Genomic DNA, 16,931 nt, shown 5'->3' with positions numbered 1-16,931 from the left:
CTCTCTACAGAGACAGCACCACCAACTTCTCTCCACAGAGACAGCATTGCTGAGATTTTCTGCCTGGGCTGGCCTGGATGGAAATCATCCCCATATCAGCCTCACAAGTAGCTAGGATTACACCAGTGCCTGCATTCCTAGTCACTTTTGTACTGTTCTAACAGAATAGTACACACTACACAATTATCGTTAATTTGGCTCATGGTTCTGGACATTGCAAATTCCAAGATGGAGGGTCATCTCTACACACAGCCTTTTACAGCCATGAAGGAAGGCACCACAAGGTTAAAGAGTATGAGCAAGAGAATTCAAGAGGGGGCTGAAATCATTCTTTCATCAGGAACACACTCCCACAGTACCAGTACTTACCCATTCATAAGAATAGGGTCCTCATGGTACATACCAGTACTGGGCTTGAACTTAAGGCCAGAACACTATCCCTTAGCTTTTTCACTCAAGGCTGGTGCTCTACGACTTGAGCCACAGCTCTACTACCAGATTTTTGTTGGTTAATTGGAGATGGGTTTCAGAGACTAATTTCCTACATGAGCTGGCTTCAAACCAGGATCCTTAGAGTTCAGCCTCCTGAGTAGCTAGGAATACAGGTATGAGCCACAGGGCTCAGCTTACAATCTTTTTGAAGTTTCACCTCTCAACATTGAACCTTGGGAGACCCACTAAAACCATAGCAAGTCCCTATCTTTTTATTTCTATATAGCCTCTGAACTGCAGTTTCCTTCCTTATAACAAAACCAGGCTTGTTCCATTGTTCAGAGATGTCTCCATGTTCCTGAATCTTTTAAAATATCCTTTCTTGTATCTTAATGCAGTCATATTAGTAGTATTAGTCATAGGTAGTAGTAGTAGTAGTAGTAGTATTCTCTAGGATCACTGGGATTTATTTTTCTTTTGGGTTGGTTCTGGGGCTTGAACTCAAGGCCTGGGCACTTTCTTGAGCTTTTTTCCTCAAGGCTAACACTCTATTACTTTGAGCCACAGCACCACTCCCAGTTTTCTGATGGTTAATTGGAAATAAGAGTCTCATAGACTTTCCTTCCTGGACTGGTTTTGAGCCTTAACCCTCATATCTCAGCCTCCTAAGTCGTTAGGATTACAGGTGTGAGTCACTGGTGCCTGTCTATCATTGGGATTCTTTGAGATGAGGTCTGACTAGTCTGACTATGCTGTCTAGGCTGAGGGATGAGTGGGGAGCAGGACAAAGCATGCAGTCCTTTGCAGCCCACCCAGTTTATCGGAGCTACTGAACAGGGCAACGCATTTGCCTTACACCGAGTCACTGTGCTCAAGGAGCTGCCATCTAGGCTGAGATTCTCAGACGTGAGACTTGGAAATATCCCAGATAGTGGCTAATGTCATCTCAATGCATTCATTAATGCGCTGGGTTCTCGTCCCTCAGGCAGGTGTCCCACACATGCATACCTTCACCTCCAACCCCTGGAAAAAACTCTTTCTCAGGTAGGATAACTCCAGTCATCCCTCAGGAGGGGAGGTCCCAACCAGCAGGAGGCTCAGAGCACCACTTTGATCTACAGATTCTGCATTCCCAGGTCACTAGCCCCAGCTGTGGAAGTCACCTTGCCTTGCCTAGGAAGTGTGTTTAACTGTTACTGCATAGAAAAAAAAATGGTTTAAGATTACTTTTCTCCCTGGATCTAGAGAGTTTTATTCTTACCTAAACTCAAAGATTCTATAAAAATTATGTCAAAATACAAATTTGAAGAGGAGGAAAAATCGAGTAGGAAATATATGGGAAAGTATAAGGACATGCATGCTTTTGAAGTTAAGAATCCAGCCAAGCTCATTCCTGGGGATGGTAGGAAAGACAATGGAAAATAGGAAGGAATGGTCTAATACCTAGGACATCTGTCTAAACACTGCCAAATTCTTTTTTTGGGGGCGGGTCTGGTTGTGGGGCCTGAACTCTGGGCCTGGGCGCTGTCCCTCAGCTCTTCAGCTCAAGGCTAGCACTACCACTTGAGCCACAGCGCCACTTCCGGCTTTTTTCTTTTTTTGCTTATATGGTGCTGAGGAATCGAACCCAGGGCCTCAGGCATGCAAGGCAAGCACTCTACCACTGAGCCACCTTCCCAGCCCCAACACTGCCAAATTCTTAATAGGAGAGCAATTACCAAATCCTAATCAAGCATGACTACCTGAACCTAATAGAATGCTAGAGGAAGGTCAGAAGAGACCTACAAGAGATCCCCTTTAAAGTTGTTTTTTTTGTTGTTGTTGTTAATGGTTCTTCTTGGATAATTGAGGGGAAAGCACAATGGATATTTGGTAATGTGAGCCTCCTGATGATGATTGAGTCAGGCCGACTGAAAAGTGACTTGTCAATAATCCCTCAGCAGGCTGTTCTTAATTGTTCAGCTCAAACCTGCCTGAGGTTTGATCAACAGCAATGGGAAAGACATGGTCCACCAGATGCATATTCAAACCCTGGAAAGTTGTCTGAAAGACTATGTGCTGGGTTTCTTTTCTATTTCCCCATGGGTTGTGAGACCTTTTGGCACACACCCCTCTTTCTTGACTGTCCCGCTTACCCTCACCAACTTGGAGACTCATGTCCTGATAAAAGCCTAGAAGAAAGATAAACTCAATCCCACCTGGAAAAGAACTATGTCAAGTTCTTTTCATAACTGAAACAGCTATTCAAATGCAACTTGAGGTTGGACACTTGAGTCAAGTTTGCTATAGCTTCCTATCAGAAAAATCTATGAATGATAATCCCACACTCTGTCCCTATCAAACTGAACTGTATTCCCTATCAAAATTGGTCATAAACATCATACCCAGTTTCATAACTCTCAGGTGAGAGTTTGATGCTTGTCATGTACTGCCAGTGGGGGCCTATGTCCTGAGTGGGAAACTCTAAATCTTTTGCTCACTAATCTCCATAAGATGACCATCCTTGGCTCTGAGGCCTGGATGGACCCTGGAGTTGATACAGGATTGGGCTTCACTCTCAGAAGCCCGGGTAGATTTAAAATTCAATTGGAGTTCTAATGCTTTCTCAAATGATCCCATTAGGATAAAGGATTTGAGCAGAACACAGAAATTGAAACTGGATACATGGGGATTAAAACTTGAATGGGATGGATTTCTGTTCATGCATTAAATGACAATTATGCTCATGCTGCAGAGAGACCAGAGACTCAAGTGATCCCTTTAATGTTAGGTGGACCACAGAACCCATGACTTGGAGTGCCGGGTATCAGAAAGACATGGTCTGGGGGAAGTCTTGTAAGACTCTCTCATTGCTGTTCCTGATAGTTAATAGTCTAAGACAACCTTCACCCATAAAACTATCTAGCCCACCTCTCCAGAAGCCAAGCATACCACTCAATGCTTTAGGTAGGGAGAACAATTGGCATTTCTGGAACATTTCTCCAGAGGCAAACATAACCAGGGCAGATGTCTTGTGGTGTTATGGAAAACTACAGTTGGGGACCTTTCTGGCCATGTGGAGTGGAACCTGTGCTTTGGTTCAATTGGTCATCCATTTCACCCTGAGATTTCAGTGACCTGACCAGTCTCCAGTAAGGAGAGATCTCACCCCTAGAGAGTCATTTGACCTTCATGTTTACATAGATGTTATCGTGGTCCTCCCAAGTAGTTCCCAATGAGTTTAAAGCTAGAGATCAGATAGCAAAAAAAAAAAAAAAAAAATTGAAATCATCACTGAGCTGATTGCTATATTTCTTACAAAAGAAGTCATGTTCAGAGACTAATTGAAACTGCTGAATAAGAAAGTCAATACTGACTTGATTTGAAAAAAAGAATGTAAATAAAAGAGGGGGCTAGGCACCGGTGGCTCATACTGGTAATCCTAGCTACTCAAGAGGCTGAGATTTGAGGACTGCAGTTCAAAGCCAGCCCAGGCAGTAAAGTCCCCATGAGACTTGGATCTCCAATTAACCACTCAAAAAACCAGAAATGGAGCTCTGGCTCAAAGTGGTAGAGAGCGAGCCTTGAGCCAAAGAGCTCAGGGACAGTGCCCAGACGCTGAGATCAAGCCCCATGGTCAACCAAAAACAAAGTGAGGGGGAGGAAATTGTAGAAGTTACAATCTTTTCTATCAAAGTAGTTGGGTGACATAAGCACTGCTATTTTATGGATATCCACCATCTTACACAAAAACTATTTTAATTAAGTCACATCTTGTAGAATTATTTTTTCTGGGACAGGAGGAAGATGACAGAGGAGAAGCTGGAGGCTAAATAAGTTCTCACATAGAAAGCAGTTTTAGTGTTCCAGTGAACAGTCCTAGGCTAGAGAATCACACCAAGTGTGCCATCACGGTACACAGAGTTTGGACAGAGAGGGAAAATCCAGGCAGCATGGTCAAGGAGACAGATCTGAGCACTTGCCAGTAGGCCACCATACCAACAGAGAAAGTCTGGGACAAAAGCGCCAGATGCGGCATGTGAGCAGATTCTACACACTACCAGCAAGAACTGACAAGGAGCAGAACTCTTCATCCTGTTGACTGAAGATAAGGGACGACCCAGGAACAGAGTCTGGTGTGAGTAGAACCCTGACATTCTCATGGAGCCTCGGTGGGAAGGCAGCTCCTCCCCTACCACCAGAGAAGATCTGGAGCAGCTAGCTCCAATCCAGGCCTTGGAAGGAAACAATTGGAGGCATTAGCAGGTCACAGGAACCTGACCTGACCTGCCAGGCCCAGAGAAAGTCACCCCCCTCCCCCCCACACCCCTGCCCAGGCAGAAAAAGCTCTGCCCCCGGGAGGAGTGACTTTCTTCACTGGGTAAACAGAGCCAGAAGCTGCCCCTCTCTACTGCAGCCTAGATAAACAATTGAAACTCAATAAACATAAACCCTGAGAATGGCTCCAGGCTGGGCTCTATGAGTGTCTCAGGAGCTAGCCCCTCAGGGACAAGGTACTGATTGCTGAAAGGCCTCAACCCTACCCAGAACCTAGTCTCATCACAGCATCTCCAAACTAGAGGAAACAGCCAACTCCCTCTTCTGTGATACTCAAAGCAGAACTAGCCTGGGAGGAGGATCACTGTCTTCCTGCTCAAACAAACCAACTTAAGAAACCAATCAAGCCACAGGAAAACCAAACACCACAAGCAGACCAGAGACTCCACCAAGAGACTGGTTACAGACACAGGGGAAATACAAGATCTTCCTCCCCCCACTCCCCCCACCCCCAAAAAATCAAACAACTCTTTTTTCTACCTATTTTTATCATTTTTTAAATTCTTTTCTATTTTTTCTTTCATAATTTTTTTTCATAATTTTTATTTTAGGAGTGTGTGTGTGTGTGTGTGTGTGTGTGTGGGTGTGGGTGGGTGTGTGTGTGGGTGTGGGTGTGGGTGTGATTTTTTTTAATCTCTTTTGACCTTTGGTCCTTTTTTCTTTTTTTCCCCTTTTCTCTCTCCCTCTCTCTCTTTTTTTTTTTTTTTTGGTGTGACTTAATTGCTATTCTGCTCATCCCCAGATATATACCCATTGTTGGTTATTAGACCTTATATATAAATGTACTTAATCCAGAAACATTACTCAATTCACAATGTCTTAGGCTTAACTTCTTTAATAGTAGTTTTATTTCTGTATACCTATATAATTTTCAAGTATTCCAATTTTAAGAATTTTTATTTTTTATTTTTTATTTTTTCATTTTTCATTTTTATCTTTCCCCTCCTCTCATCCTATCCTTTTCTTCTCTCAAAATCATTTCTTTATACTTACATAATTTTAAGTGTTTCATTTTTTAACTATAAATTTTTATTTTTCCATTTTTTCTTGTTTTTTTAATCTTTCTCCTATTATTCTCTCCTATCCATTTCCCTCTCTGAGATTAGGACTTGGTTAAATTCACTCACCTTTTACCTCTCCACATCCCTCTAATCCTATTTTTCCCCATAATTCTCCATAAACCTAATAATTTCTGGTTTGCTGAATCCCTGTTGAATGTTCTCAGCCCATTAATCCATAGTTATTTGATGTTGAATAGATTGTATCTGTTGAACTAGATTGTATCTGAAGCCATTTGACTGTGTACCTACAGGACTCTGGTTGATGTTTGCCTTAATATAGTGTTTTAGCACAAAACTGGTGTTACTTTCATACCAAATGGGCAGAACAAGTCAGAGAAACACAAGAAAAATGACAAGTCCGGGTATCTCAGCTCCCAATCAGGATAATCAGGTGACAGAACAATTAATGAATAATCCAAAGGAGAGTTTCCAAAAAGCTCTACAAACACTACTGGTAAACATGGTGAATGAAAAGATTGAAAACCTGCAAAGGACTCCGTGCAAGCATGATAGGGAGCAAGACAAGGCAAACCAAAGATTAATACAGGAACTTCATGAGCATGTTGAGGCTAACCAAAAATTAATACAAGAATCTCATGAGCATGAGGATTAATACAGGAATTGCATGAGCAGGCTGAGAACAGTCAAAGAGAAACACAGGAATTGTGTGAACAGGCTGAGAAATATCAAAGAGAAATACAAGAATTCCGTGAGCATGAGGAAGCTAATCAAAGAGTAATACAGGAATTACATGAGCGGGATGAGAATAGACAAAGATCAATAGAGGCATTCATGGAATCCATAAACAGCTGAAGGAATTCAGGGAGACCACAAAGGAATGCTGAATGGAGCCCGTCAGAAGGAAAGGGAGTTCAAGAAAACCATAACTAATCAACTAAGTGATTTGAGAGTAAACACTGAACACCAAATTAAGGAAGTAAAGAAGTTCATACAAGATCTAAAACAAAGTTCCAGCAAAGAATTTGAAGCCATCAAAGCCGACCAATTAAAAGGAAAGGAAATAAAAAACAAAGTAGAAAGTCTTCACTGTAGGTTAGACCATGCAGAAGATCGAATCTCAGGGATTGAAGACAGCCTAGATATTATAAAGAAAGAACATGTGATTATCCAAGACAAATCCAAGAAACATGATAGATCTATTCAACATTTGGAAGACACCATCAGAAGGCCTAATCAGGATAATGGGTGTAGGGGAGCACCTAGGGACAGAAGTTAATGATCTAGGAAATTTGTTTAACAGGATCCTAGCAGAGAATTTCCAAAACATGCAAAAAGGTAGGCCTATTCAGATACAAGAAGCCTTTAGAACCCCAAATAGACCAGACCAGAACAGGACATCTCACCATCATATTATAATCCACACAGGATCAATTCAGACCAAGGAAAAGATCCTTAGAGCTGTCAAGGAGAAAAGATCAATCACCTATAAAGGGAAATCAATTAGAATAAACTCAGATTTCTTAGCAGTGACAATTAAAGCAAGAAGAGCCTGGAATGATGTATGCCATGCCATAAAGACAAACAACTACCAACCAAGAATACTGTACCCAGCTAAACTCTCCTTCATAACCAAAGGCCAAATAAAAACCTTCCATAGCAAAGAAAAACTGAACAATATATCTCCACCAAACCAGCCCTACAAAAGACATTTAAAGATGTCCAACACATAGAAAACCAACAAGACCACAATAAAGGCCAAGAAACCACACCCAAACAGAAACCAAGATCCAGAACATTATAAGAGAATACTTCTCAAACCTTTATGCTAATAAGTTTGAGAACCTGGAAGAAATGGACAATTTCCTAGCAATTATTGACATGCCAAAACTAAACCAAGATGAGTTAAACCAACTTAACAGGCCCATATCAAGCATTGAAATAGAAACAGCAATAAGAGACCTCCCAGCTAAGAAAAGTCCAGGACCAGATGGATTTACAGTGGAATTCTACAATGCCTTCAAAGCAGAGCTCACACCAATATTCCTTCAACTCTTCAATGAAATCGAAAGAGAAAGTTCACTACTGAACTCTTTCTATGAAGCCATCATAACCCTCATCCCAAAACCAGGCAGGGACTCATCAAAGAAAGAGAACTATAGACCCATTTCTTTGATTAACATCAATGCAAAACTTCTCAACCAAATTTTGGCCAATTGACTTCAACAATTCATCCAAAAAATCATACACCATTATCAAACAGGCTTCATTTCAAGGATGCAAAGCTGGTACAATATACACAAATCAATTAATATAATTCATCACATCAACAAGAGTAAGGATAAGAACCACATGGTTATCTCAATAGATGCAGAAAAAACACTTGACAAGATCCAACACCTTTTATGACGAAGGCTCTGGAAAAATTAGGAATCCATGGAACATTCCTCAATACAATAAAGGCTGTATATGACAAACCTACAACCAGCAATATACTCAATGGTGAAAAACTAAAGCCATTTCCTCTTAACTCAGGAACAAGACAAGGATGTTCACTCTCTCCACTTCTCTTCAATCTAGTATTAGAATGCCTAGCTACAGCAAAAAGACAAGATGCAAACATAAAAGGGATCCAAATAGGGAAAGATGAAGTAAAACTCTCTCCTCTTTGCAGATGACATGATTTTATATTTAAAGAATCCCATGGACTCCACTCCCAAATTACTCAAGCTGATTCAAAACTTTGGCAAACTAGCAGGGTATAAAATTAACCCTCAAAAATCAATGGATTTTCTGTATGCCAACAATGAAAAAAGTGTGTTTGAAATCAGAAAAGCAACTCCATTTGTAATAGCCCCACAAAAAATAAAATACCTAACCTAGGAATTATCTTAACCAAACAAGTGAAGGACCTCTATGATGAAAACTTTAAAAACCTGAAAAAGGAAATCAAAATAGAACTTAGAAAATGGAAAAACCTCCCATGATCCTGGATTGGAAGAATCAACATCGTGAAAATGGAAATATTTCCCAAGGCTATCTACAAATTCAATGCAATACCTATCAATATTCCAACCTCATTCTTCAAATAAATAGAAGAGGCAAACCAAAAATTCATATGGAACAATAAAGGACCCTGAATAGCAAAAATGATCCTTAACAGAAAGAACAGTACTGGAGGAATATCAATACCAAATTTCAAACTCTACTACAAAGCCATAGTAATCAAAACAGCTTGGTACTAGCACAAGAACAGACCACGGGACCAATGGAATAGAATTGAAAACTCAGAAATGAACCCACAGACCTATAGCCACCTAATCTTCGATAAGGGACCTAAAAAGTAGAATGGAAGAAAGCCTCTTCAGTAAATGGTGCTGGCAAAATTGGTTAATCACGTGTAGAAAACTAAAGCTAGATCCGTATATAAAACCCTGCACCAGAATCAATTACAAATGGATCAAAGACCTTGGAGTCAAAGCAAACACCCTGAAAACATTACAGGATGGAATAGGAGAAACCCTAGGTCTCCTTGACACAGGCCAAAATTTTCTTAATAGAGACCTAGAAACAACAAACAAAGAAAGGTTGGACAAATGGAATTACATGAAGCTGCAGAGCTTCTGCATGGCAAAGGACATAGCTAGCAAGATCAATAGAAAGTCCACAGATTGGGAGAAGATCTTCATTAGACATACATACAATGGGTAAGGGTCTCATATCTAAAATATACTTGGAACTCAAAAAAAATTAACTCCCTCAACAACAAATCCTCAAAGAAACAACTGCCCAATTAATAAGTGGGCTAAAGACTTAAAGAGAAACTTCTCTGAAGAGGAAATAAGAATGGCCAACAGACATATGAAGAAATAAATGCTCAACCTCTCTAGCCATATAAGAAATGCAAATCAAAACAACATTGAGATACCACCTCAAGCCAGTTAGAATGGATATAATCAAGAACTCTAATAACAACAGATGCTGAAGGAGATGTGGACAGAAGGGAATACTACTGCATTGTTATGGGAGTGTAAACTTGTTCAACCACTTTGGAAAGCAGTATGGAGTTTCCTCAAAAATGCCACATAGAGCTCCCCTATGACACAGCAATCCCACAAATGATCACAAACAAGACCATACTAAAGCTACCAACACAACTATGTTTATTGCAGTATTATTCACCATAGCTAAGATATGGAACCAACCCAGATGCCCCTCAGTAGATGAATGGATCAAGAAATGTGGTATATGTAGACACAATGGAATTCTATGCCTCCATCAGAAAGAATGACATCGCCCCATTTGTTAGGAAATGGAAAGACTTGGAGAAAATTATACTAAGTGAAGTAAGCCATGCCCAAAGAAACATAAGTCCCATGGTTTTCCTTATTTGCAATAATTAGTATATGTCTGAGACAAGCAGAAAAGGTCAGATAAGATGATGTTAGGGAAATGAACCCTAAGATAAGGAAATGTGTTTTTTTTCTTTCTTGCTATTATATCTAACGTATTTTAAGGTACCACGTGATTTTTTTTGTTGTTGCTTTGTATGTTCTATTTAAACAAATTGTTTAAATAGAAATACAAGTTGACCCATTGCAACAATGAGATGTACAAGATGCTATGTTGAAAAACAAACTTTACAATTTAGGTGTGGGGGGGAAGTGTAGGGGGTGGAGGGAATGTAGTTGTGGAGATGGGAGGGAAGGGATGGTAGGGGAAAAACAGAGGAGGAGGCAACAATGCTGGATAAGAAATGTACTCATTACCTTGCTCATGTGATTGTAATCCCTCTGTACAGTATTTTCACAATAAAAAAACTTATTTAAAATAAAAAGAATTATTTTTCTATGGGCTGAATGAACCATGACTCAAGTGGTAGAGTATCCGTTGAGTAAAAATTGGTTTTCTGACAAGTTTTTTTCAAAATAAATTGTGTTTATTATGTTACACAAATTGTTCTTCCAAGTCACATGAGAATTTTATTACTTTTAGAAAACTTCTGACTTTTGAATATTCTCTAACTCCTCATAGGCTAACAATGCTACTTACTACTATGTAAAATGTGTTATAATGTGATCATCTAAGCATCATCCAAGAATTGTTTTATGGAAGTAAGAGATCTCCTAAAGTCACTCCTAAAGTGACATCAAATGGTTTCATGTATATGAGTAGGTAAATACTATGTTAATGTCTCACAGCTATGCAAAATTCCATCAAGTTTTAAAGCAAAACTGTAAGACTTAGTTAACACTGAATAAACAGTGAGTGTAACAAAATATCCAAAGATCACTCAGCCCAAGCCAGCTGTCAGAAGACTTGTCATCACTGCAGAATTCCCTTGACAACTGGACTGACTTCTCTCCAACCAATAACAGCCTAGATTTGAGAGACACGTTAGTGAGAAGAGCCAATCTGCAGGTCATCGTCCCTCTCTCAGAAATGACACAGACTTACACCTGTACTTTCAGTCTTCACAAATATACAACTGAGAACTAAGAGTAAAAGCATAATCATTTCAAGGGATGAAGAGCCGTACCAAATTTTAGAGTGCAGAACTGTGATGTGTACTAAATGAAGAGGCGAAGTGTTGATTTCACTCCATCAACAGTCCTTAAATTAAGCAAACTTGAAATATATATTGCACAGTCATTCAGAGTGACTTCCTAGAATTTAAGGTTTAGGAAGGTAAAGTGACTTTTACTTGAAGACAGCAAGTCATCTAACATTAGACACAGCTGAATATCTGATGTGAGGAAGGGACAACTTTGCATATTCTTGGACAGTAAGCATGCTGTAAAGTTAAAATAATGCATGGAAAACAATGTTATCTGGACCACTGAAATGAGATTAGCACTCCTTGCAGTAGAATACAGCAGACAGGACATTCAAGAAACAACAAAATCAAAGCCAGGTGCAGTTGCTCACACCTATCATCCCAGTTATACGGGAGGCTGGGACAGGGAGGATCATGGTTCTAGACCAGCCTTAGCAAGAAGTTAGCAAAACTATATCTAAAGAGAAGAAGCTGGGCATAGTGGTATAGCCTGTCATCCTAGATATGCTAGGAAGCCTAAAATAGATCAAAGTCCAGACATGGGTCTTGGAAAGGCAAGAACCTATCTCAAAACAAGCAGTCCAAAAGAGGTGATAGACAATGATAGTTCCCTGCCTAGGCCCTGAATTCAAACTATAATACAAGAATGGGGGGGGGGGAGGCAGAGAGAAGAGAGAAAGAACAAGGGAAGGGAGGGAGGAAGGGAAAGGGGAAGAAGAAAGGGGAGGAGAGAGAGGAGTGGGAGGGGGAAGGAGAGAAGGAGGGGAGGAGGGAGGAAAAGAGAGGAAGGAAGGAAGGACAAAGGGAAGGAAAGAAGGGAGGGAGGAAAGATGGAGGAAGGAAGGGAGGGAGGGAGAAAGCAAGTGAATGCAAGTTATCCAAGAAAAGGGCAAGGAGAGTATGGGAACCATACTCTTGCCACAAAGCAGGTACAGTAGCCCAGGAGGTGATCCCTGGGCCCTAAGAAACAGAAGGACCACAGGTGGAAACATACAGTCTTCCTCAAGCTCAGTGGGGAACTGCTGCATGGACTCTAAATCTCCCAACTGCTGTGTAAACTGGAAATGCCATGACAAGGGAGTCAAGCCACCAAAGCAGAGAAGAGTCTAAGTGGCATAATTCAAGGGCCCACACTCGACACTTTGACTCATTAAAATATAATAGGCAGTACACCTAGAAAAACATAAGCAAACTATGGCAATTTGTTAAATTGTCAATATATTACTACTACCACATTTAGGAGAAATCCAGAAATGGACTTTCATTTAGGGGAGAACTTTATACACAGAGCACCTTTTTGTATGAAGGACAATTTACAGCCTTTAAAAATCTCATTATAGGGCTGGGAAGGTTTCTCAGTGGTAGAGCGCTTGCCTTGCATGCATGAGGCCCTGGGTTCGATTCCTCAGCACCACATAAGCAAAAAAGAAAAAAAGCCAGAAGTGGCGCTGTGGCTCAAGTGGTAGAGTGCTAGCCTTGAGCTGAAGAGCTGAGGGACAGTGCCCAGGCCCAGAGTTCAGGCCCCACGACTGGACCAAACAAAAACAAAATACAAATCTCATTATAATTTTTCATTTTCAAGAAGATGAGTGACTTTTGTGGCTCATGAACAACTGCTGCTTGTATTAAGATTGGATACTGATAAAGTCAGGTACATTCCAAATGGTACTACAGAGATGCTTCTATAAAAATACAAACAACAAAAGGTCATTGAATATCTGTAAGTGTTTGAGTATCCTTCACAGAACACAAAAGGAACACACAGTAGTTATTCCCTTTCCTGCTCACCCGCTCACCGGGATGACTTTATAGAAATAGGTATACTGTCAAGCAGTGTTTTTGTACTGGCTGAAGGCATCATGTATAGCTGTGTCAACTGAAGACACCAAACTTCCTCTTCTTCAAAGTAAAGAGGGGTGTCATACTCCCTGGGGAGAGTCTGAATGTAGGGCTGCCAGAAAGAGTTGGGGTTGGTTCACTCACACAGCAGATGAAAGGCCAGTGTGATATTTCCCATGGCTTGAAGAATTCTGTCTTGAGAATATAGGGGCCCCAATACTGAATTTTTAGCAGATTTAACCGTCAGTAGTAATTTTCATGAAACCCATAAAAATCATTCTTCTGCCTTGATGTCTCTTGTTGCTTTCAACCCAAAGCCCTCTTCTTCAAAGATAACCACTTGAAACCTCTCAACAGAAGCCCCATTTTCAGCGGCCCATGTCATTAGATCAGGAAAGTAAGCTCTCTTTCCATCAAAAGTAACAGACAGATCTTTTTTTTGCTTTTTTCATATTTTCTCAACCAGAGACTAGATCTGCACATACTCTTTCCATTCTTTTCCCGGGCCAGGTGCTGGATGGCTACATTTCTGCAACAGCTCACTGGTCAGGTTCAACATTTCCTTGGATGACAGACACAGTGGCTGTAGCTCCAGTGCCTGATGTCTGAGTTTTCACTCGACTCTTCTTACCTATTTTCGGACTTTCTGCTTCTCCTCCTTGCAGCGGTGGTGCCACACTCCCTCTGACAAGTGTTATTCAAGTGTCCTGTTTTTGGTTGAATGCTCAGATAAACTTTTAACGCCTCTCAAACTCCAAATTTCTTTGGAGTTGGTGTCCTATTCCTATGTGACACCCCAGGATTCCTTCTGCACAGGAAGACCTGTGCACATCCTGGACTTCTTATCACTGTCTTCTTCCTGATGGATGGGAGGAATTATGGCAAGGTAGAGCCACAGAGGGCTTCTGTGGGAAATATCCAGCAGAAAAGGAGGCCCACATTGAATTTGTTCCAGCACCTGCTTCCTACCACATTATTCACCTGAAATCATTTGCCTGTAAAATGAGACGGTGATTCCAGAGATAGTTGATTTGTTGTTGTTGTTGATGGTGGTGGTGGTGGTGGTGGTGGTGGCTGTGGGGCTTGAATTCTGGCCCTGGGCACTGCCCCTGAGCTCTTCAGCTCAAGGCTAGAGTTCTACCACTTGAGCCACAGTGCTACTTCCAGGTTTCTGGTGGTTAATTGGAAATAAGAGTCTCAGGGACTTTCCTGCCTGGGGTGTCTTTGAACCATGATCCTCAGCTCTCAGATTCTTGAGTAGCTAGGATTACAGGCATGAGCCACTGGCACCCAGCTAAAGAGATAGTTGATTTTTTTGTTGTTGTTGTTGGTCATGGGGCCTGAACTCTGGGCCTGGGCACCGTCCCTCAGCTCTTCAGCTCAAGAATAGTACTCTACCACTTGAGCCACAGAGCCACTTCTGGAAGTAGAAACTCTCCCAATGAGGAAGCGGCACTGCCTCCACCCTGGGTGAGCTCAACATGTTTACTTGGGGCTCCAGGTTGTGATTATAATTTAGTGGAATGCTATTTCATAATGTCTTGTTTTATTCATTCATGTAAATTAAGTTCCTCATGCACGTGGGACTGCATGTATCTTTATTCCTAAGGGGCACTGGAGAGCTCATTAGTAATTGTCTGGGAAGCATGCTGCAGATAAAAAAGCTCTCCAGAAATGTGAGGGTATTTTGGGTGTTTTAAATTTGTAACTCATTGTGAATGGATTGGATTTTTTTATTATTGTTTTGTTTTTAATGCTGTTTTGTTTTGGGACGAAAAGGATAGCTTCAAATCCTGCATTCAGCAATGGTCAGCACACATATCAAAGAAAATGTGCAAGACACAAATGTAGGTCTCATGTTTCAATGATTTTGATATATTCACTCCTATAAAGGTTTGGGGATAAGATTGAGGATTCCAGCCATGGAATGCAATATCCAGGGACTGTGCCACTAAGTCATACTTGTGGCCTTGAAAAGGTACAGTGACATCTTGGGCTATGGTCTCTACTAGAAAGGCCAATCAGGCTACATGACCCCTACTAGGTGACATCTCACGTTAGACACCCCAGCACACAGGCCTCTTATACAAGCCTCACAGTACACGGGCCACAAGGCTGGAGCTCCATGTCTTGTCTGAGCTTGGCTGTGCAACTTCTCCACATTACCCAGCTAAGTGGCCACAGGGCCCACACTTTCCACCGCACTGTAATTCACTCATGTTGCTTTTAAGGAGCTTCGGAACACAGGGGAAAAAAGGTTTGGTATTTGTTCTGGCTTCTTCTTATTCTCCTTGCTCTCTCTGGTTCCATTACCCAGACTCAGACTGCCAAGAAAGGCCAAGTCTATTGGAGGTTCCCGTTCACTGTTAACCATTTCTCCCCTGCCTGACCCAGCCTCTTTTCCTACAACTCCAGTGATAGGAGAATTTTGTGGACTGTTTTATACACTTGTGACTCTTCCTACCTATTTCATCCAGTGTGATGAATTTCTAGTAAATGAAACAAAGATGATCGTTTCCTTAAAATCTCCCAAACCGTAACATTCATTAAGAACTTAAGTCAGGCCCTGGTGGCCCACACCTATTATCCTAGCCATTCAAGACTACTGCCTTTTGTGACTTTTGGGGCGGTGAAGGCTCTTCTGGTGGCTTCCAGCAGAGGAGGAGAAATTGTTTGAGGCAGTAGTTTCATCATTCTGGTGGGCTTCTGGGAGCTGAAGGATCTGCTGATAGTGATGCTTTCTTCAGAAGAACGTTATCCACATATTTTTGAGTGGTGGTCTGCAAAAACCAAGGCTCAAAAAGTTAAGGAAAAGAAATTTGTAACAGCAATACTCACAAGACACTATGTTGGAAATAATCTGTATAACTCGGGGGAACTGTGGGGGAGGGAAAGAGGGAGAAAAATTAGGGAGGAGGTCACAAGTTCAACAAGAAATGAACTCACTACCTTACTTAGGTAACTGTAACCCCTCTCTATATCACCTTGACAATAAAAGTGAAAATGAAAAAAATATTTGTGACAAGTTTAATAAGGAATGGACCAAACACCATTTAAGTATGAGTAGAGACCCCAAGATTGGTGCCAGCCAGGGTAAACAGCTGGAGATGGAAGACCAGCGGCTCCAGGAATTGGTTATTTGTTTCTGAGTTGGGAGGCCGAATCTCTGAGCATTTTGCTGCCTCAAGGAAATTTTGGTTCATTGTTGTTTTTGGAGGACAATGGCCAGTTCTAGCTTGTTGGAAGACTGGGGCTGGTATGGAAGGCAGAATGCCGGTTTAATACCCAATACCACCAGGCACAGTGGCTCACGCCTGTAATCCTAACTACTCAGGAGGCTGAGATCTGAGGATCACAGGTCAAAGCCAGCCCTGGCAGGAAAGTCCATGAGACTCTTATCTCCAATGAACCACTAGAAAACCAGAAGTGGTGCTGTGGCTCAAGCAGTAGAGCACTCGCCTTGAGCTGAAGGTGCTGAGGGACAGTGCCCAGGCCCAGAGTTCAGGCCCCATGACCAACAAAAAAAAATACCCAATGCCTAGCAAAGCCACGAATTAACAGTGGAGACTAAGGCAGGACCATTGTCTGATTGTAAAGTTGATGGTGGCCAAACCCATTTAATGATATAGGTCAAAAGAGCTTTAGCAGCTGAGCACCAGTAACTCACACCTGTAAGAGTGTGAGCTCTGAGGCTGAGCTCTGAGGGTCAAAGTTCAAAGCCAGCCAGGCAGAAAAGATCATGAGACTCTTACCTCCAATAAACTACC

The 16,931-nt window shown here is 41.5% G+C and overlaps 1 pseudogene; it reads right to left on the bottom strand.

Annotated features, from left to right (window-relative positions):
* Positions 1-13,109: 13,109 nt before the first annotated feature.
* On the bottom strand, positions 13,110-15,383 carry LOC138804237 (actin-histidine N-methyltransferase-like; annotated as a pseudogene).
* Between the last annotated feature and the right edge of the window lie 1,548 nt (positions 15,384-16,931).

Source organism: Dipodomys merriami, unplaced genomic scaffold, assembly GCF_024711535.1.
Source record: "Dipodomys merriami isolate MVZ:Mamm:240054 unplaced genomic scaffold, mDipMer1.0.p SCAF_36, whole genome shotgun sequence".
Classification (NCBI taxonomy): domain Eukaryota; kingdom Metazoa; phylum Chordata; class Mammalia; order Rodentia; family Heteromyidae; genus Dipodomys; species Dipodomys merriami.
Note: the sequence above shows the minus strand (reverse complement) of the source record. Positions and strands in the feature narration are given on the sequence as shown.